The 23,754-nt window shown below is 34.0% G+C and overlaps 1 protein-coding gene and 1 long non-coding RNA gene across 5 annotated transcripts in view; one reads left to right on the forward strand and one right to left on the reverse strand.

Moving 5' to 3' along the window:
* axin1 (axin 1) overlaps positions 1-22,689 on the reverse strand; it is a 107,968-nt gene extending 85,279 nt beyond the window's left edge. For 2 of the 4 annotated variants that reach the window (XM_073943489.1, XM_021471209.3), the window contains exon 1: positions 22,401-22,689. The gene's annotated coding sequence lies outside the window, so the exon portion shown is untranslated. Of the gene's footprint in view, positions 1-21,742; positions 21,880-22,400 lie in introns of those variants that run through there. The other 2 variants (XM_073943488.1, XM_021471207.3) reach the window with 1 other exon arrangement.
* Positions 20,982-23,418, forward strand: LOC141381267 (uncharacterized). The gene is made up of 2 exons (XR_012401176.1): positions 20,982-21,708; positions 21,910-23,418. It is a non-coding gene; the product is annotated as an uncharacterized lncRNA (long non-coding RNA).
* Positions 23,419-23,754: the final 336 nt, after the last annotated feature.

Genomic DNA, 23,754 nt, shown 5'->3' on the forward strand with positions numbered 1-23,754 from the left:
TCATTTTGGGGAAACTGTAAACAGAGGTCAGGGTCAGAGTGAAAGTCAGATTGTTCTATGATTGTTCGTCTTCATGGTCCCAAAGGGAACTTCTGGAATCATTTGACGGCACTTTTCAGAACTGTATTATCCCGATAATTAAATTGCATGCTTTTTAAATCAAAGTTTACAGTACATATATATTTTATTTATTACAAAACCAGTCGCAAGTGTATTTTTTATGGTGGAATAAATTATATTTCAGTTGATGATTGGCTTGTTAGGATAGAGGCTAGGTTAAAGTTTTAATTATTAATTAATTAATTAATTAATTATTATGACAATGTTTGAGAGAGGCTGTTTGTTTTGGTTTGAGCTGCATTTCTACCAGTGTTGTTAGCAACATTGTCTGAATTAATGGAATGGTGAACAGATTTTAAATAATTTTTTTTACAGGGTTGTAATTCATTGTGTCATTTCTTCTGGAAAGGACTTCAGTGGGAATAGTTTTCATTTTCAGCATGATACTGATCTGCTTATTGCAATGAAAACTGGTGAAACACAGGCAGTCATGAAATGGCCTCTATAGGATCCAGACCTAAATATTGTTGAGGCTGTATGAAATCACCTGGACAGAAAAAGAAAAATAAGATACTCTAAACATAAAGAAGAACTGTAAAATGCTAAAAGCAGCCTGATATTACACAGCACATATTTTAGAAAATGTCACGACAATTAGATATATATTTAAATACAGCGTTCAGCATAATTGAGTACAGCCCATTTAAAAAATTTATATTTTTATTAATTTCTCAGTGAATGTGGCCAATGTATTTTGGTGCATTTAAACAAAACAGATTTATTAAACAGATATATTTATTAAAATAATATTTCAATCACCAAACATATTTAGAAATACACATATAAAATACACTTAAATTCAAGCAAAATATTGCAAAAATAAACTACAACCTACAAAATTTTAACTATTTTCTTTTTTTGCTTCTCTTGGTTTACCCCTTTTATAAATTTGTATTTAATATTTTTCGATAACATATAAATTTGGCTGCATTAGTTTTTGGACCGTTAATGTTAATTATTTTGTTAGATAAGATCCAGATTTAGCTTTAGTACTGACTAATCTAATGTGTATGCACAACTATAATATTGTAAAGCTTCCTAATAAAAATTATGAATTTAAAAGAGAGATTTGTGCGGGGTGTACTTATATAGTAAGTGGTAATCTGTGTTCCCGTTATTATATATGTTGATATATAACAATTCTCTTCCTACCTGTGCACTGCTGAGGACTTCACGGTTATTAAGTAGAGCATTAAGTAACCTATAAATAGGAATCTCATTCATTCATTTTCTTCTCGGCTTAGCCTCTTTATTAATCCGGGGTCGCCACAGCGGAATGAACCGCCAACTTACCCAGCAAATGTTTTACGCAGCAAATGTCCTTCCAGCTGCAACCCTTTACTTAGAAATAAATAGGAATCTGATGTAGTAATATAAATTTATGGTGTAACCAGCTGCTATTAATATCAGTGTCATTACTATGATAGCATTGTGACAAACATTGCACTATTAATAACCTATATGATACCCTAAAGTCACCATTATGGTGATTGGTGTTGCCATTTTTAAATACTGATATAATTCCCATGACAGTATCTTGAAAATAACCTTAAATTATGTAAAGCATCGACATTCAGAATAAATAACAATGCTAAAACCTTAATTTATCTTGACAAAATGTGAGTGATCAGATGTCCGTTTCCCACAATTTTTGTTCTCTTGGCCCGGATTTTAAAATAAAAAATATTCAGTTTATTTCTGAATTATTTGATCTCATAAATAATCTTATGAGAGATTTCAGTGCTATTTTCGACCACAAAATGGTATAAAAAAATGGTATAAAAATAATCAAATTACATACTTTTTAAAAATAGTTTACACTGTCCTGATTTTTGTTGTTTAGTTTTAAACTTAATTTATTTTTGACAATATTTTGGGTAACCATTCATCCATGTTTGCCACAATTAATTTTATTTATTAATATTTTTATATTTAGAAACACTATATTTTGATAGTCAAGTTGAGTAATAGTAGACTGTGTGCTTAATATCTGCTGATACTGCTCCTTCAACAGACATTTAACTGACTATAAGACACTTTGCAAGTACTTGTCAACTTACACTATAACCCCAACAGTCTACTTATAATCTAATGAGAATTATTTATCAGGTAGATGCAATGAAATTTAAATTCAACAAATGGAGCATCAAAATAAAGTGTGACCTTTTATTTTATAACATTTCCCCAAAAATAAAAATTGTCCCCATTTTTTTTTTGAACACAGAAATAATCATAAGGGAGATTTCAATGCTATTTTTGGCCACCAAAGAAAAAATGGTTTTAATCTAGGAAATCTGGTCACCAAACAGTATGACAGTCATTTGGGGAAACTGTAAGCAGAGGTCAGCGTCACATGGGGGAAGTCAGATTGTTCTATGCTTGTTCTTCTACATATAGTGAAAGTCACGGTCCCAGAGGAAACTATTGGAGTCATTTGACAGCTGTGTTCGGCGAGCTTCCTGCATGAGTTTTTGATGGAGGTTGTGACTGGCAGCTGTAGCTGCCATTCTGCTACCTGTTGAGTGGCCTTGGAACTCTTAGACAAATGACATGACAGGTGCACTTTCAGCTTAAGTACCTGCTCCTCGACAAAGCAGCTGTCGTGATTGCTGGTAGGTTGCACAAGACAAAGAAAACAACAGCAAGTCTGCTCTGAATTACACCGCGTTTGCTCATGTTTTCCAGTCGACGGGCGCACAGTTTGTCCAGAGCTATCAAATATAACCATTATCTTTTGAAGAACATTAAATAAACACACACACACAAGCACACACATTCACAAAATTCTCACAGCTGCAAGGACAGAACTACTTGAGCCATACATTTGGGATTTGTTATTGCAAGATAATTATGAATAAATTAAAAGCAGCCATGTCAAATAAGGGGATATATATAGTGGCTGAGAGAGCTTAATGTGCAACAATTTAAGAAAACACATAGAGTTACAAAAAATGCAAACAACCTAATAAAACACGTTGCATTTTTTCACAACAGTTGTAAAAACAACGGAACACAATGAAAATTGTTTAAAGGAGACGCAAAAACATGACAGACACCGTGCCATGACTATTAGTACGTGAAGTTGTAGGTGATCTTTAAAAGATGAGTTTTTTTGTTTGTTTATTTTATATCCTGATTCTTTTGCCTTTTGTATTTTATTAGCCTAAATAACCATAACCTAAATACCCTGGTCCGTCACGTTTTATGGTCTCTTTGAAACATTTCCATTGTGTTCCTTGCTATTTGAAATTGTTGAGAAAAAATGCAGGCGTTTCATAATTTGTTTAGGTTATGCGAAAAAGCATATATATATATATATTTTTTTTGTGTTTGTATTAGACTTTGCAACACATATGCTAAGATATTTTAGAGTTTTTTGTAATTGCATGTGTTTTCCTAGTTTGCAGCACGTTAATATATATTATAAAAAATATAGATTTAATTAATTATATATGTAAAAAAAAAAACTATTTAATTCACAATGTACTGTTTGCAATATAATTTTTTCTTCAGTGGTTATATTTTCTTGTTGTTTTAGGGCTTGATTTGGTAACTTTATTAAAAAATAAAATATATTTTTTAATAAGTATATGTATATTTTAAAGGGCTTTTGCACTGAAAAAAGACTTTTGCTGCTTTTTCAAACTACTTATTTAAAATTTGTTTTATTTTTGGACAACTTAATTGTATTCAAGTTAACTAAATTCAAAATAATTGTGTTGGGACAACATGAAGAAATTGTATAAAACCCATCATTTTTTAGAGTGGGAATTATAAGATATGTTTTAAAAATATAAAACACACACACATATATATATATATATATATATATATATATATATATATATATATATATATATATATATATATATATATATATATATATATATATATAAAACAACTTGTTTTACAATATAATGTAGATAATATCTCTGATTATGAATATAGTTTTTTTAACTGTTATAGTTGCATGCACATATACAAATAAACCTGTTCACACAAGATTAATAACTGTAAAGATTATTAACTAATGATAAAAAACTAGCATCGCACCAACACACAAAAATGAGTATGTTTACACAGGCACCAATTATTCGATTTTAATTCTATACTCTGATTAAGAGTGTACCATGTAAACAGCCATTTTTGATTACCTTATTCTGACTAAAGTCATAATCAAACTAAACAAAATTTGAATTAAGACATGTTGCGTATGCATATTTCAGTCGCATTATTATTATTTAGTCACATTATTATTATTATTATTATTCATTCAGTCATTCATTTTCTTGTCGGCTTAGTGGCTTAGTCTCTTTATTAATCCGGGGTTGCCACAGCGAACTTATCCAGCACATTTTTACGCTGCAGATACCCTTCCAGCCACAATCCATCTCTGGGAAACATTTGTCACAGTTGTAAAAATTTACACACACACACTCATACACTACGGACAATTTAGCCTACCCAATTTACCTGTACCGCATGTCTTTGGACTGAGGGGGAAACCGAAGCACCCGGAGGAAACCCACGCAAATGCAGGGAGAACATGCAAACTCCACACAGAAACGCCAACTGAGCCTTGGCTCGAACCAGCGACCCAGCGACCTTCTTGCTGTAAGGTGACAGCACTACCTACTGCTCCACTGCTTCGCCCTATTATTATTATTATTATTATTATTATTATTATTATTATTATCTGTGCAGTACAGACATGTAAACACCTTAATCAAACTATAACAATCGTGTAGGATTACCACCCATTTTGCAACAGGATATTCTATACAATATCCTACAGCTGTTGAGCAAAGGACCACAGACACACATCGCAAAGAGTAATTTTTTCCCATTCGACGTGCAGTATTACATTCCATTAAAACACCAGTCCTTACTTCATACTTGCATCCAATATCTTGTATGTCACAGGGGGCATGCATGAAATGTTCCTGAATAAAAGTGTAAGTGCCAAACTGCAGTTAAAGTCAAGAAATTAAAAATAAAAAACCCGAAATTGCATGAAACTCTGGAGATAATGTGGATAGCGCGGTGACGTAATGACGTTAATATGCTTTCACATGTAAAACGGGATCATGAAAGGAACAATCAAATTGCAACAATCAAATTTCTTATTCAGATTAAGGCAAATAATTTGATTACTGATGTCCAACGTTGATTACTGATGTGTCAACGTAGTCAGTGTTATGTGTATTAGAAGTGCATGCTGCAATTTTATTGTCAGTCACTTTAAACTCGGGTTGGGTCTTTATTGACTGGAAAGAATAATTCAGAAAATGATTCCAGTGATATTATTCCCCTGTGCGGTTCTACTGTAGCGGACTATTCTTTTAAATAAAAAATGAAAGATTTTTTTTTACCATTATAGTTATCGTCCTTTGTGTGGAGGAGCCTGCAAGCCTAAGAATTTCTAAATAAATGAGCAAAAAAAGTAAGTTACTGATATACTTGATTCCCCCATTAATGCCACTGCAAATGTTATAAAAGCCCTGTATTGTATAACAATAAACAGCCTGTCTTTGCCATTTTTGAAAGCATTCCTTCACATTTGCAAAACCCTGGCATGAAAAGTAGCCCACAAATGCATTCACCTGAATGCTGTCAAATGTAAATTCCAAAGGTTTTCAGGTCTGGCGAACACGATTGCTGTGTCACCGGCTTGTCTATATCAGCAAGAGTCATTTTTTAACTTCAAGGACATCCCGCACCATAAACGTAACTCTCAAACGTTGTGGTACGTGACTTACAGCATGATTGCAAGCCCATAAAAAGTGATTACATATAGTTTTGTAGTGTTGGGAATGACATCACTAAACAAGCTTGTCCAAATGTTTGTTACACCAACATGTGACTTGATGTAATCTCACCAATCAGCTGGAACTAAAATAAACACATAAAACTTTATGTCCACGTCTTTGTTGCTTTATCAGCCCGAGGTTACAGGAAATTTAAATTGTTTGAAGTTTTGCCAAATTAACTCGTATCTCGTAACTCTGAGATTTACAAAATCGTAAATTTGTACAGTTAAATATATGTATGAGAATAAAATGTATGATTTAAAAAAAGACCAGTTTATTTACTTTAAGTATAAAATATCTACTAGGCTGCACTATTCATGTGCTATGCCTTTTTACTCTTCACACTTGAAATGATTTAATAAAGTATTTAGCAAATAAATAATCACTTATTGTATATTCTACAACTCCATTTTAATTACAGAAACACTGTGTATGAGTGCCATTTTCTAAAGTTTTAAAGGCCAATCGGATCAATCAAACAATCAATCAATCCACCTGCCAGCTTGCCAACCAACCAACCAACTAACCAACCAACCAACCAACCAACCACTCGATATCAATCAATCAATCAATCAATCAATCAATCAATCAATCAATCAATCAATCAATCAATCAATCAATCAATCAATCAATCAATCAATCAATCAACCAATCAATCAGTCAATCAATCAATCAATCAATCAATCAATCAATAAGTCAGTTATTCAAACCTCCCACCCGTCCACGAACCAATCCACAAACCCATCAATCAATCAATAAATCAATCAATCAGTTATTCAAACCTCCTACCCACCCACAAATCAATCAATCAATCAATCAATCAATCAATCAATCAATCAATCAATCAATCAATCAATCAATCAATCAATCAATCAATCAATCAATCAGTTATTCAAACCTCCCACCCGCCCCAAACCAATCCACAAACCTATCAATCAATCAACCAATTAACCAATCAATCAATCAATCAATCAATCAATCAATCAATCAACCAATCAATCAGTCATTTATTTAAACCTCCCACCCGCCCCAAACCAATCCACAAACATATCAATCAATCAACCAATCAATCAACCAATCAACCAATCAATCAATCAATCAATCAATCAAAAGCCAATTCTAAATAATTTTTACCTCACAATGATTGATGTCCATCGACCCTTGAGCATGACATCAATCAATCAATCAATCAATCAATCAATCAATCAATCAATCAATCAATCAATCAATCAATCAACTCTCTCACTTACCCACCAACTAAACCTTCACCCAACCAACCAACCAGCAAACATACTAGCCAGCCAGCCAGCTAGCCAACCAACCAAATCAATCAATTAATCAATCAATCAATCACTCAATCAATCAATCAATAAATCATGGGCCTGATTAATCTACTTGTTTGCTTGCTTTAGTAGAGTACGTGCACAATTAATTAATTCATTCCCTTTGATTTACTAATTTGTGCGTACAATTTGCTAGTGTGTTGTCGTGTTTTAAGAAAATTGTGTGCCCTTGCTAATAATAAATTGTGCTCTTGTTTTAGGTAAATCATGCAAACAAAACAATCATAACAAGTGCTGGTACTTCATTTATCTTCAGCAGACTATGTATCATATTGTATCATATTGTGTTTGCTTACGTGATATACTGATTGTAAGATATAGCTATCCTCATAATGTGTATGTTTAAGTTGACAAAAAGTTACAACTAACTATTATTTCATGTGCAAGATTTACTTAGAATTCGGATACAAATTAATGAATCAAGTGCACAATGTACTTGGGGATAGGTCAAGGAAAACTAAACATTCTGTCATCATTTACTCACCTTTCACTTGTTGCAAACATCTTTGACTTTCTTTTTGTTCTGCTGAACAGAAAAGAAGATGATTTGAGAAAGCTGGAAACCTGTAACCATCGACTTCATTAGTATTTGTTTTTCCAACTATGTATTTTATGGTTACCGGTTTTCAGTTCCCTTTAAAATATATTCTTTTGTGTTCAACAGAGGAAAGAAACTGAAACAGGTTCATAACCACTTGAGGGACAGTAAACAATGAATGAAAACTTTTTGGTGAGTTATTCTTTTAATACTGGAGAACAAATTAGCAAATTCTATGCATGATCAAGTAAATTAAAAAAATGAATTTACAAATTGTGTGCACTGTCTAGTTAATCGAGGGAACAAATTAATACATTTTGCCAATGATTTTTTTTTGCCATTTTTAGGGCTGTGAGATTGTTTTGATTTTAACTCACCATTGTAGAAATCAGTCTTCCCATTGGTTCATCACTTGAACTTTTCATATATTGATCTACACTTATCCCTCTAGCGCACTGCTGTTGCAACACTTCGCAGTTAACCCTGCTTTTAAACGACGTGTGCCAAGTAGCCTAATATAAACAGACATCTGACCAATGAAAAATGAACTAATTCCCTTTATTTTATGAAAGTATCTTGCTAATGAGCTTTAACTGTGTCAAGCAAAACATCAACATTTAGCAGAAAAACCACGACAATGGAAACAATTCAATTCATTATGGCCATAAGACTTTGAACATAGCAGTTAAGTAACTGCAAGCAATGGCATGAGTTTGTGGCTAAAAGTATTATTCTATATTCATTATTTGTTAATTTTTAGTAAGTAAAAGTAACTTAAAGTAAATTTAAATATCCAAGATGGCTGAACTAATTACAGTTTGTTAGATTGAGTCACATATTTTAGTTACCAACCCAGTGGGCAAACTTACATTAATGTTAAAAACATTAAAACATTTAAACATGTTAAAAATGAAAACTAATTTGATGTCAAAGTTTGATTGAAAGCTACAATCCAAACTACAAATTTACACTAAATTTTTGTACCCCTACAATGCATGTAAAGTACTTTGATGTAAAAATTACAAGAATTTTGACGTCGTTTTGACATCATAAACATTAAAATCGATTAGCATTTATGACTTTTTTAGTTGTTTTTTAAAATCATTTTGACATCAGGGTGTAAAACACAAATTAGGAACACAAACGTGTTAACAGGACCTATTATTCAAAAATCACTTTTATAAGGGGTTAATCACAGTTGAGTACTAAAAAACATTGAGTTATTTATTTAACCCAACGGATGAGTTAAACATATTTGGTGCTTTGTTGGGTTATTTTTAACCTTTATTGGGTTATTTATTAATAACTTAACCAGTTGAGTTAAATATGTGGTGCTTTGTTGGGTTATTTTTAACCTTTATTTGATTATTTATTTAATAACTATAGGTGGGCATAGATCATTTTTTTTAATCAATTTCGGCATTAGTCTAGATTAAAATGGCTCATTTGAATTCTGTCGAAGGCATTCAAAATATGTGTGCTACCCCAATCAAGTTTTTGAAAATAGGTTTCTCAAGTCATGTACTCATCTCCTGTTTCAAAAAAGCCCAAACAAAATAACCCAATGCATTGGGTTAAATTAAATAACCCATAGTTGGGAAGGTGCTATAACAACCTATAGGTGGGTTATATGTTGGGGTATTTTTAATTTTTAACCCAACTATTTTATATATAACTATTATATATATATATATATATATATATATATATATATATATATATATATATATATATATATATATATATATATATATATATATATATATATATATATATATATATATATATAATCATATTATATTAATATAGATAGCCTCTAATGATAAAAATGAATAAATGAATGAAACATTTTGCTTGACATTCTGCCTTTGTATGTGTCATCGGAGGAGGAAAACCCTGCCCATTAGTGACAATCTCTCATTCATTAGCATAAACAGCCCTGAGTGAGAAGCAGCCGTCAGCCATTACAGTTTTCACCTCCTGAAGATAATGTCAACGACAAAGAGGTGTTAAAAATATTAAGGATGCAGCAATGAACACTGCCTTTGTCTGAGCCACTTCTTCTGAAGTGTTCAGTTTTTCACTGAGATAACGTTGGACCTGTTTTAAATCTGCCACAATGCTGATGCACAGGCGTTAATAGCACACTTTAATGGCACAATTTAGGGTGGGGTTGAGCTAAACCTTTACATACAGGCTCTAGGGACATCAGAGACTTATTTTACATATTGTAAAAAGAGGCATAGTAGGTACTCTTTAAAGTGATAATTTACTAGTTTAATGTTAGAAAAACACAGTCACTGACTGCCATGGTATTTTTGTTCCTATAAATGTCATTGGCTGCTTTTTGTCAAAATTCATCAAATAACTGCAGGGTTCAATTCTAAGGATTTTTTCTACAGGCCCGATCGGGTGAGTGGTTCAGATTTTATGATTATATATTTTTATTTAGCTTTTTCAAAAGTTAACAATACAGAACACCAAAACAAAGCAGCAAACAAACTAAAGTAAAACATACACAGTATATAAAATAAATAAGTAAAATAAAAATAAATAAATAAATAAATAAATAAATAAATAAATAAAATAATAAATAAATAAATAAATAAATAAATAAATAAATAAATAAATAAATAAATAAATAAATAAATAAATATGATGTAAATAAAGGGAGGTGATACAATATAAACCAGTGGAAAAAACTATTTTGTTAAATTAAATCATCTGGTACTGTTTTAATATAATTCAAAAATGGATTCCAAATCTTTTAAAATAATTCATCCTTTCCTCTCAAAGAATATGTGATTATCTCCAATGGTATACAGTTGCAAACTTCTGATATCCACAGTCCAATTGGTACATCAACATCAATGTTTTCCATTTTAAAGCAATGCATTTTTTAGCTATTGTCAGCAACATTTCAGTGCGTTTAATAGCATAATTATGCTGGAGGTTGGAATTTGTGTAATTGCTCAATAGGCATATCTCTGGATCCAATGGAAAATCAATTCCATGAATCTGTGATATAATATTGCAAACTTGTACCCACAACACTTTCACTTTAAGGCACAGCCATGAATGCAAAAATGTACCTTCTTCTGTACCACATCTGAAGCAGAAGGGAGAAATACCGTTTTTAGTAAAGCTGGTGTAAGAAATTAAACTGGATTAGTCTAGATCTGAAGTGGTTCAGATTTTTATTTGCCCTACCAAATTTTTCACTGGCACCACCAAAAAAAAAAAAAAAAAAAAATCAATTAATATTGTTTTTCTTAGCCACACATTTAAAATTATATGTCAAAAGCCAAACATATCTGACACAATTTTTTTTCAGCATAACTTTTCTTTAAATACTTTAAATAACTGATAATACAAAACATTACAATTGTAATGTAACAAAATTTCCCAAAGATCCTGAAAAAAATGTCTGTGAATCTAGAATTGAAATACTTTAAAAGGGTTAAATATATATATATTATGAGCAAAATTCTAAGTGTTATGCAAACAAAAGGAGCAATTTGGAAAATTTGCATCTATTTTATTGAAGTTCTAAACTAAAAGGTGGTTGACTTAGCAGATTTTTTTGACGAATCAGAATAAATCAACATCCAATCAGATAAAAGAAACCTAAAAGCAATATGGTGTTTATGACATTAAAGAAAAAGTAGCATTTAAAGGCTTAAAAACACAAACTGTTTCTTGATTCTAATACCTAGTTCAGACTGCGTGATTTTAGCCCCGATTTTGGCTCGCCGACAGGTTTTGAGAAATCGCCGACAAATGCCTGAAATCACAGGCAAATCGCTGCTCGTGCACGTGAGTGACAATCACACAGTATGAACGATCAAAGACGCGATCTGAGAGAATCGCCGATGAGTCGCCGATGCCTGTGAGATATTTGGCATGCTAAATATCTGGAGCTGTCGGCGATTCAAATCATGCCGTGTGAATTGAGTTTTGACTGAAAATAACATCAGCCATCGCCTACAGCCAATGAGAGAGCAGCTTTCACTTGTGTGTGCGTGTGTGTATACCTGCTGCAGGCCAGCGGGAGGCTGGGGAGAAGTTAAAAGCGCTCTTTTTCGGTTTATTTGGACCCACGAAATAGAGGGAAAACTAGTGGAGGTTTGACAGGACTCAGGAGCAACCGTGTCTGTTTGACGTTTCATACAGAAAGAAATTAGTTTATTATCAACGTTGAGGAGAAATGGCTAATTCCCTTTAAACCCAGGTGAGCAAACATGTACATGTTCTACCCCATTAAAGGCTTCTTTCTCATTATGTAGTTAATATCAAAAGATATACTACATGTTTTTGGCTGTGAGACGTAGTTTGGACGAAGTTGTCGGCAATTCTCCCTATAGTAAAGTCCTGCAATGTGAATGTCCATGTCGCCGAACCATCTTGCAGTGTAAACAAAGCAGCGACGAAGCTAGCCCAGATAGTCATGCAGTGTGAAAACATCTGACTAGTTTGAAAATCATGCAGTCTGAACTCGGCATAAGACGCGCAATTGACAAATAGTCACATGGAAAATTAATGATTCTGTGAATCATTCTGAACTGCGAATGATTCTGATTGTCCAGAGCATCTCGCACATTGGCCCCCGGGCCATCGGGCAGTCCTTATTGTTGAGCCCTGATCTTGTTTTGCATTCAACAAGAAAATGAAAATTCAACTTTAGAAGTATTTAAGTGTGAGTAAATGATAAAGTCAACTTGTTGCATTTTAAACATAAGAGAGATACCATTAACATAATAAGAAATCACTCCATGTTATCTAGTGTTCTGAAAGTAAAGAGATGTCTTTCAAATATTAACAAACAACATGCCAAGCAGAGTTTTACAAATACACTCCAAAACAATTGTATTTTTGTCCAAATGGTCACAAACAGGACCTCAACTTTGACTGTCAAAATTGCAAAAGCACATGTTTACGCTGCACATTTCAGCTTACAGGCATACATTAACAGCCATGTTCAAATCATCACTGAGGAATGCAGAAATACCCAATATAGAAATGAAGCATGACATTAAACGTGGCAGGAAATAGATAAGTTTGTGGCCCGAGGTCATTCGTTTTCATTTTTTAAACCACCCCGAACTAAAACATGTGGCAGCTTCCATCCCTTCGCAGCATCGCACATCTGGTGGGCTAAGCAGGATAAGCTAAGTCAAGCCCACGGCGCTCTTCCATGAACCTATTGTTTGTGACCACCCCATCTGCTCGGATTCGCCAGTATCAAGCGCAGGAGCAGATGAGCGGGTATGCGCCCGGGACCCCCGCTGTATAGCACCACAGAAGGAATGCTTCGTCTGAGGACAGCCAATCAATACCCAAAACTAATGCAGCCTCAGAAAGGGGAGTTTTGACTAGCTTATTTAATTGGAAACGGTGGGAGGATGAATAAATACATAAATAACACTGGACGAATGCATCTGCTTTCTCATTCATCTGTTGAATAATGAATATTTAGTTAATCTTTACAGTCAGTTGCAATTTTCTATGATGGGAATCTCCATTTATATATCAAAATAGAGGATGGTGTACATATCAAATTAAATTTTAAGGGACTTTAATGTGTTAAAAGGGCTTTTGTGAAAATGAAATGGACAAAACATGTTTTGAGTTACTTTTGATAAGATTTATGTAAACTGGAACAATAAACTTATTCTGAACAGTATTTATTAAAATGTCTAAAATAATTAGTGAGTATATTTAACTGTATTTAATTATATTTAGATTTTTTTTTCTAAAAAGTGTTTTTATTAAACATATTAGATTTGAAACATGCAGCAGTTGTTAACTTTTCCTTTTGTTTAGACAACAAACAAACAAAACCCATCACATATACATTTAGGTTCTACAACATATATATGCATATTATTATATAGAATACAAATAAATTATAATACTAATAAAACAAATATATAGGGATTAAAAAAAAGGAATAAAAAGAAATAAGAGAATAAGGGAAAGTTCTTCTCTTCTAAAATAACTGAGGGCTCCATCTTTTTTATGTGATCTAATACAAGTTGCCAGGTTAAATAAAACATATCAGTACAACCTCAGTATATTGTATTTTTTTTACTACAATCAAGTGATGTAAAAGGTCCACAAGCCACCGCTTAAAGTTTGGAGACTTTTCCTGCCAAATCAGCAATATTAACCTTCTGGCTAAAAGCATAACAAAGGCAATAACACTTTCCTTACTTTTATTAAAACATAAGGACTGTGGTGTAATACTAAATAATAATACTGTGGTTCTATGTAAGTATTTAATGTGTCTAAAAGAATAAAAATATTAGCTGCCAGAAGTTCTTTCATTTTAAACAAAACCAAAACATATGAGACGGTGTAGCTTGGTCAACATATGCTGCAATTAGGGTCTATATGTGGTTTAAATTTGTCTAATTTCACTTTGGGTTAATGCAATCTGTGTGCTACTTTAAATTGTATTACTTTATGTTTTGAACAAATTGAAGATTATTGTATATTATCTATTGTATTATATTTTAACCCTCTACCGCTGGTGTTGCTTTATGGCAACATGATATTAATGTTGATTTCTCTGCCACTGTTTCTTTTGCCACCGTTGATTCCACTGCCACCAACATTGTTGTTGGAAAGAGATGAGCTTAGTTTAGCCAATGATGTGCTTTGGTTAAGTCACATGATGTGCGTTTTTCTGTGGCGCGATTTCTGACAGACTGGCGTTTATTGTGAGTAGTTGCTGAATGCAAATGAAAACGTCAATAAAAACAAAGAATCAAATTATGTCAGATTCACAAAAAATCTGAAACATCACCTCCAGTAGGTTATGATGACATACTCACAACTCATTACAAAAGTTTTTATCAAATTATGCTGAGTTCGTACTGCTTGATTTTAGCCCCGATTTAGACTCGCAGATAGGTTTAAAAAAAAAAAAACGCAGACAAATGCCTGAAATCACAGGCAAATCGGTGCTCTTTCACTAGAGTAACAATCACACAATGTGAACTATCAAAGACAAGATCTGAAAGAATCACAGATGAGTCGCAGATACCCATCAGATATTTGGCATGCTTGGAGCTGTTGGCGATTCAAATCATGCCGTGTGAAATGAGTTTTGATCACCTACAGCCAATGAGAGAGCAGCATCCACTAGTATGAGTATCTGCAGGCCAGCGGGAGGTTGGGGGAGAAGTTAAAAGTGCTCATTTTCAGTTTATTTCAAACCCAGGTGAGAAAATATGTACATTTTCTACCCCATTAAAGGCTTCTTTCTCATTATGTAGCAATTAACAAAAGATATACTATGTGTTTTTGATTGTGAGACGTACTTTGGAGGAAGCTGTCAGCGATTCTTCCTATTGTAAAGTCATGCATTGTCAAAGTCCCTGTCGCCAATCCATCTTGCAGTGTAAACAAAGCAGCGACAAAACGCTAGCCCAGATAATCATGCAGTGTGAACACATCTGTGACACGATTACTTTGAAAATCATGCAGTCTGTACTCAGAATTAGTTGTCTGTAAATCGATCAAATTAATGTGTTGCCAAATGACAACACTGTGCAATAGTGGAACGTGCAACATTGCAGTATAGTTAAGCTAGCTATAGCAAAGTCAGCTGTTGACTTTTGAGCTGTAACAATCACAACATGAATGCTAGTCATATAATGTTGATTAGTTATATATTAATGGCATTTGAAATGTGGATAATGGTATAATTCTACTTTTGAATAGATATGAATACAGTGTATTAGCGAGCACCACGATGTTTTATGGTAAGTGAAAGAGGAAAAGGACAGAACTGGCTCTTCCTGCAGATGAAAGTGAGGATGGGTTTCAGTAACCATGAGAATGATGCAGTTTGGACATTTGATATGAGCAGTGATGGAGACAGTTCAGGTATGTTAGCTCAGAGGCAGATAAGACAGGCGTAGTTTAGTATCTAATATAATATAATATAATATAATATAATATAATATAATATAATATAATATGATATAATATAATATAATATAATATAATATAATATAATATAATATAATATAATATAATATAATATAATATAATATAATATAATATATAAACATTGTTGGCTAGTAGCTCCTTTATTCTGATGCATCTGGATATACTAGACTTGTTATTTATTTGTTGTAATATTTACTGGAGGAAATATTTATATTTACTGTATGTTGTATACATGATAATACAATATTATGATTATTTTCAGCAAAAACGAATGGAATAAATGAAAGCTGTTGGAATAACAGTTGCTGGAAAGTGTGTTTTAGGTGTCATTTATAAATTATGTATTAAAGCTTATAATACTCCAACTCCGATTAAATCAAAACAAACAATAAAATTATTAATTATATGGATGATCCTAGATTAGAAATTTCTAAGTTAGGTCCACTGTTGGACGTTGTTGCCATATGGCAACATAAAATACCTTTAAAAAACAATTCCCAATTTTTTTTTACAGCTCTACAAATTAAGCCATTCTGACAAAAGATATCTATCATAATGCGTGTGGTATAGAGGGTTAATTGTTTTTAAAAACTCTTTATTGTTTTTAGAGTTTTCAGTTTAATCAAGAGATTAAACCACTGAAAATGTGTTTAAAGGAAAGTGGTGTTTTAATCAAATTTTAAAGAATTTGATTAATATTATTAAGTATTTGTGAGGCTGCACTATGATCCCTAAACAATAAATAAAATAAAATAAATGTTCCAAATATTTACCAACAATACATTTTTGGTGTACGGCATATGTTAGTTTCTTCTGTAAATCATGGTAAATGATACTTATATTTTACTCAGGAAAACAAACAAACAAACAAACAAACAAGACACTTTCTAAAACATGAATAAAAAAATTAAAGCTGCATGACATTGTTTCTGTTTAAAGGCTTTTCCCAGTGATGGGTTGCAGCTGGAAGGACATCCGCTGCGTAAATAATTGTAATGTAAAAAATGCAGGGTTCCACACAATTCATTCATGTTGTCCCAATGCAAATTGATTAAGTTAGCTAACACTTTTAACAAATTTATGTGGATTGAACATAAAAAAATTAAGCTGTCCCAATGAAATCTCAAGAAGTGTGCAGTTTCAGCTCATTTTAATTAAGTAGTCTGAACAAGCAAAAACATATAATTTTTTGAGTGTATGCTGGTTAAGTTGGTGGTTTATTCCACTGTTGCAACCCCAGATTAATAAAGGAACTGAGCCAAAAACAAAAATGGGCTCAAATGCCCATTTTCCAGTTGAACTCATCTGCTTTACAAATTGTGTATAGTTTACAAAACATCTTTACCAAACGTATTATCAAACCAATTAAGATTTTAAAGTGATGTTTAATAGATCGATTCATTTCAGCTTGTCATTTAATAACGATGCAACTAAATAAATACACAATTCATTTGCATTGATTTGATGGCAGCAATGACTGTGACACAATAGACATTTCAGTCTCTCTGACGCTGCACGTCACCTAGTCTTGCGCTCTGCCTCGGCTTTACCTATTCAGTGGCTGTGACAGACTAATATGCAGCTCAAGCCTTCAATAAAAAGGCGACGACAGCCATGTTAGTTGAATGAGGATTTGCAGAATAGGATTGCATTCAGCAGGTGTTCCTTTAGCTATGAATCAATTTGAGACTCAAGAATTTCTGATTGCAGCAGACTGTATGTAGAGCTGAAATGGGTTTTCAATGATCAAAACAATGAATGTATAATTAGAATGGTCCTGTTTCACTTGTTTTTTTTTTTCAGAGCAAAAGATTACATGTAATGATTTACACAAGATTTTACAGAAAAATCATTCAGTAGCAATAATTTGTTTATAAAAACGTTTTGCCATTAAAACTTGTTGCAAGAATCATTTGATGACACTAAAAGGATCACGGCAGCTCCAAAACACTAACTAGATGTCATTTTAGATCTTTCTACTGTGAATCTTTTGAACCAACAGTTTTTCCCATTTTCAGTCAAGACAATAAATAAATTAACAATCAAATAAAATAAATTCTTAAATAATAAAGCAAGGAGCGATCTGGTGGCACAGTAGGTAGTGCTGACACCTCACAGCAAGAAGGTCATTAGTTCGAACGTCTGGCTGGGTCAGTTGGCGTTTCTGTGTGGAGTTTGCATGTTCTGCCAGAGTTTATGTGGGTTTCCGGGTTCTCTGGTTTCCCCCACAGTCCAAAGACAAGGTACAGGTGAATTAGGTAGGCTAAATTGTCTGTAGTGTATAAGTGTGTATGGATGTTTCCCATAGGTGGGTTGCAGCTGGAAGGGCATCCACTGCGTGAAACATGTGCTAGATAAGTTGGCGGTTCATTCCGCTGTGGCAACCCCAGACTAATAAAGAGACTAAAGCAAAAAGAAAATGAACGAATGAATAATAAAGTAAGTTGCTTTCATTTTTCATGTAATGCCACATGGAAACGGAACATGATTTCACCCACTCATAGCATTTGTTTTCTTTATATAAGCTGATTGAAGCATATGATTTAATATGCTTCCTGTGTATACAATATGACTTAAGTTGTTTTAATTTGATGTTAACACCAAAATGGGATGTTGATTTGAAAATGGGTTGAAGAAAACATGATTCATTTAACAATTAATTCAATGTAAATATCTGTCAAACTTGCATTTTCTGAGTGAAAATTCTTTTTGCATGCTACTGCATTGAAGTTGATAGTTGTGTGATGAAAAACTAAATGAAATGTGATTTTCTTACCAAGATAAAAGTCTCTCAATACTAATTAGTTGGCTTTCTAAAACTTAGACAAAGGTTTAATTAGTCTAAATTATAACTGTAATTCTGTTAATTGCAATGAAAACTTGGTGCAAGAATCATTTGATGACACATTAAAAGGATCACGGTAGCTCTAAAACAACAACTAAATGTCATTTCAGATCTTTGTACTGTGCCAGAATCTTTTGAACCAACAGTATTGAAAGACTTTTATCTTGCTAAAAAAAAAAAATCACATTTCATTTAGTTTTTCATCACACAACTAAACACTTCAATGCAGTAGCATACAAAAAGAGAATTTTCACTCAGAAATTGCAACAGTTACTCAGTAACATTAAATTAACTGAAATGAATTGTGTTGTCTTGTAAAATGTGTTTGTATTTGATGTTTAATGAAGATGCGTCAAAGTCGAGACATCCCATTTTAGTGTTAGCATCAAATTAAAACAACTCAAGTCATATTGTATACGCAGATATAAGCATATTAAATCCCTCCAAAATCTACTTTAATATTTAAAAGTTCAGCCAACTTTTATGAAGAAAACAAATGCTAAACGTGGGTGAAATAATGTTCCATTGAAATGCTGCAAAACATGAAAAATTAAAGCAACTTACTTAACTATTTATTTGATTTGATTATTTATATATTCATTTTATTGTCTGAAAAATGAGGAAAACTGTTGATTAAAAGATTCTGGCACAGTACAAAGATCTGAAATGACATTAAGTTAGTATTTTGGAGCTGCCGTGATCCTTTTAGTGTGTCATCAAATGATTCTTGCATCAAGTTTTCATTACAATAACAGAGTTAAAGTTATCATTTAGACTAATCGAACATCTGTCTGATTATAGAAAGCAAACCTATTAGTATTGAGAGACTTTTATCTTGTTAAGAAAATAACATTTCATTTAGTTTTTCATCACACAGCTAACAACTTTAATGCAGTAAGATCCACAAAGACAATGCAAGTTTGACAGATATTTACATTGAATTCATTTAGAAATTAATTGTGTTTTCCTCATCCCATTTTGGTGTTAACATCAAATGAAAACAACTTTAATCATATTGTATACACAGAAAGCATAAGAAATCATATTTAATGGTTCAATAAAACTTTTATGAAGAAAACAAATGCCAAACGTGGGTGAAATATTCCATTGCCATGTGGCATAACATGAAATATTAAAACAACTTATTTATTTTATTTGATTATTTACTTGTTCATTTTCTTGGGCAAAACGAATAGATTTGCTTTCTAGAAACCAGACAGATGTTCGATTGGTCTAAATGATAACTTTAACATGTTATTCGCAATGGAAAGTTGGTGCAACTAACAGCAAACCTTAGGAGTGCTAATAATGACAGATTACCCTAATGTCATGATATAAGTCCTCTTGACGGGAGAAAGAAACCCCGTTTCTGGCCGGCATTCCTCTGTGTTGGTTTTTGTTACAGCTGCCAGTGCAAATTTACCCCTCCTCGTAGGCTTTGCTTGAAATAGGCTTATCTTTTGAGGAGCCTGATCAGTTGACAATAGCCCATTTAGATGTTAAAGCTGAGTGCTGCTCTTCTCATTTCTACAAAAGATAATTATTCCTTCAAATAAGTTACTTCAAGGCTGCTTTTAGCACTTCTGTAAAAAAAAAAGTGGCATAATAAGGCTTTGAATTATGAGGGGGAGAAAAACTGAGATTTTCGAGATACAACTGACAATAGACAAAGACGCACATGCCTGGAATGGTTAGGCTATAGGAGTACTGCGAAACAAAGGCGACGAGGGTCCGGTTGGAGAAAAGCTGATTTATATTTGAATGATTGGGACATCAGAAAGGGAAAATGTCTTTGGTGTATTGATAAGCTGCTCTTTTTAGCGCTCCCAAGTCTTGGGAGAAAGGTGCTATCTAAAGACTGTCAGAATGTCCTCTGGAGTCCTGCTGATATCTTTTGTCATAGCTGAATAAATCGTGACTAACAAGGCCAAGGGTGGATTAGCCACACAGGATTAAACAGGTTGTTGCTTGAGGTTTGTCTAACTACTGATTAATGTTTCCATAGGAAAACATGCGGCTCGCTACAATTCATCGGCAAACAATGCGCCGCTAATGACCGCTAATAATAGGCGAAAGATTTTGCTCGCTAACAAATGGCGAGCCGATGCTACGAGCTTGAAATGCACAGCAAGCGGTCGCAACAATTGAAGCTTTGAAAGCAAGAGGGCCGGGAGAGATGTAAACAATAAAAACAGTAGGAAAGAGTGGCAAATAACGCTCGGCGTACCGCCGCCATTATCAACGTTACACAATCGATGCACATGCCGCCTTCACAGTTACCTCAACTTCACCGTAGACTATCCCGATTGCCTCAACGGATCTGGTCTCGTGCTACGCAGTCTGCGGCATCCCCGGCCGCCATCTTTAAGCACAACTGGCTTTAGTTGGCGATGGTCCTCCCCTCCATCTTTCTTTATCCTCTTGCTTTCCACCCAGCCCCCCTTTGGTGCGCTATTTTGACATCATTCGCTGGATATCGACAGGCTCTCAGACGGCTCGGTCGGGAATCGGCGAGGACATGGAGCCCTCGCTGCTGTGCTTCACCCAATGGTGGATCCTCTGACCATGCTTGATTATCTCGAGACATATCCGCCGAGGACAAATATTCATCCCAGATCTGAGGCCTTTGATCTGATGAAGGCCCGATTTGAAAGCCCCCTCCAAAGAGCCCTTTAAAGACAGCGTTCCCTCAGATGTTCCAAGTAATGAGATTTGGAGTGCTATGATTAATCTAGGCCAATTTCATACACTGAGAGAGACACACACACACACATGAAAACACAAAGACATGGACATATGCATACTAGGAGCAATCGAATTAAGTTTACGCGACGAATCCTCCCATTCGCAAATTAACGGAAAAATAGATACCAGAAGCAAACAACAGCCCAGCTGGAGTTCTTTGATCGCGCTTTGGGAAGAAAAAGAAATGGATGTGAAGAGGCTTCAAGAATCATATTGAAAACTGCGGCGTTTTTTTCTCGCTTTCATTTGCCTGACGTTCACAGTCCATTCTTCGGCCGTTTATTGGCACTGCTAATGCTAATCTCGTTGACCAGCACATTTCACGGAGAAGACTCCAAGAACAATAATGTGAGTTAAGTCTCAAAATGGTTGATGCTCTCACCTGCCTCTCCTGCTGGGTGTCTCCTCCGCTGTGATTTCTGCCGTCCGCCATGACTGGGCGCAGTCGCCTACTTGCCACCCCGGAGTACTTTCTTTTACTCATGAATCTCTTTCTGTTTTCTTACAACTGTGTTGCTGAAAGATGTGCATCTTTACTTTATGTTGCAGCTTCAGCTCTGCAACCTGATTGGTGGACGCGAGGACCAGATGATAGACCTCGGAACCCTATTGTAACTATGGCAACAGACCCCACAGGCATGAGTGATGTGCTCCTAATTGCAAAGTAAACATCAGAAAAGCAACTGGATATCATCGGCCGAAAAAGTGTGACGATTACAGCCAAACGCAATGAGCTCTGAAAGGAAAACAAAACTGTTTGATATGCTGCCCATTCTGAGCGGGATGAAAAGGGAAGCACAAAGACCACAGAGTAGCGGTCCTTTTCAAACAGCGCTCAACGCCACTGCTGTTTGATGTTTGGGAGCATTTCATTCACCACAAGCAAACAACAACAGACTGACCACGGTGAAATACACATATACGCAGCGAGACGAGATGGAGAAAATCGGCGTAGGCAGATATGAGAGTGCTGGAAAGGAAAACGTCGAGAACCAAGAAGATGATATTGCCTTTGTTGGGTAATGTTATCAGCTGCTTACCTTTCATACGGATTTCACACTTGCTTGTCTAGTAGCAGCCAGGGTCAGACCCAGCAAACCCTTCCCACAATGACCGATTTTCCATTCTGGCGAGGATCCTTGGTATTGCCTGCCACTTGCATTTGCATTGGCGCCGCCACTCTCAAACAAATTTACCACACACACTTTGTCTTGTTTGCGGGACTTCACATCGTGCTGTCTTTGGGGCTTGCGTGGGCTAGTGGTGGACTCTCATTGAAAAGACAGTTTCGATTCCGCACGCCGCGCGTTCAAGAACAGCCATGTGACTAGTGAGAAAAGAAAGTCACTGCAAAATAGCAGCTGGCCATTAGTCTCAGTGGCCCCTCAGCACCCTGCGCTTGGGTTGGTGGGGTGACTCAGGTGGGGGTTTCTGGACTCAGGGAGGGAGAGATACATTATATACTCTTAGGAGTGAGTGCTTCTTGTTGTTTAGCAGTAGAAAATATGGTAGAAACTGAGCATTTGAACACGGAAGCTGTAGAAGATTACATATTTAAAGAGACATTTCTTTCAAAAGGAACACGAATGAGGGTAAACGAGAAAATAGCACATTTTTTTAAGGGATTTTGAGGGTTTATAAGTTTTTAAACATGAAATATACAATATTTAAATATTATAATCATGCTATTATGGGTATTTTTAAATACACTATCATTCAAAAGCTTTTATTGACATTTTCTAAACATTGAAATCAATTTTTTTTATAGCACAAGTGAATTAAATTAATTAAAAGTGAGTTATTTTACAACTGATTATGTCAAACTTTCTATTAAGCAGAGAATTCATCAATTTTAAGTAGCACAATATTAATAATTATTTGACGCTTGTTTTACGTTACATTTTAAGATACAGAGACATAAAAGAAGTCATAATGATATTGCTAATTACAGTTTTATTCTAAAATTGCACTAATTCATCTTAAATGTACATATCCACTGCACATATACTGTACGAGTGTAATTATGTTCATATCTATCTGCATACCTCTGATTATTAATAGCAACCTGTACATATATTCATCTACTGTAGAGAGACATTATATGCTCTTAGGAGTAGGTGCTTCTTGTTGTTTAGCAGTACAAAATACGGTATAAACTGAGCATTTGAAGACGTAAGCTGTAGAAGTTTACATATTTAAAGAGACATTTCTTTTTAAAAGGAACACGAAATCAGAGAATAACACATTTATTTGACAGATTTTGAGGGTTTATGAGTTTTTAAACATGAAATATACAATATTTAAATATTATAATTATGCTTTTATGGGTATTTTTAAATACACTATCATTCAAAAGCTTTTATTGATATTTTGAGATCAATATTTTTATACAGC

Source organism: Danio rerio, chromosome 3 (assembly GCF_049306965.1).
Source record: "Danio rerio strain Tuebingen ecotype United States chromosome 3, GRCz12tu, whole genome shotgun sequence".
NCBI classification, from domain to species: Eukaryota; Metazoa; Chordata; class Actinopteri; order Cypriniformes; family Danionidae; genus Danio; species Danio rerio.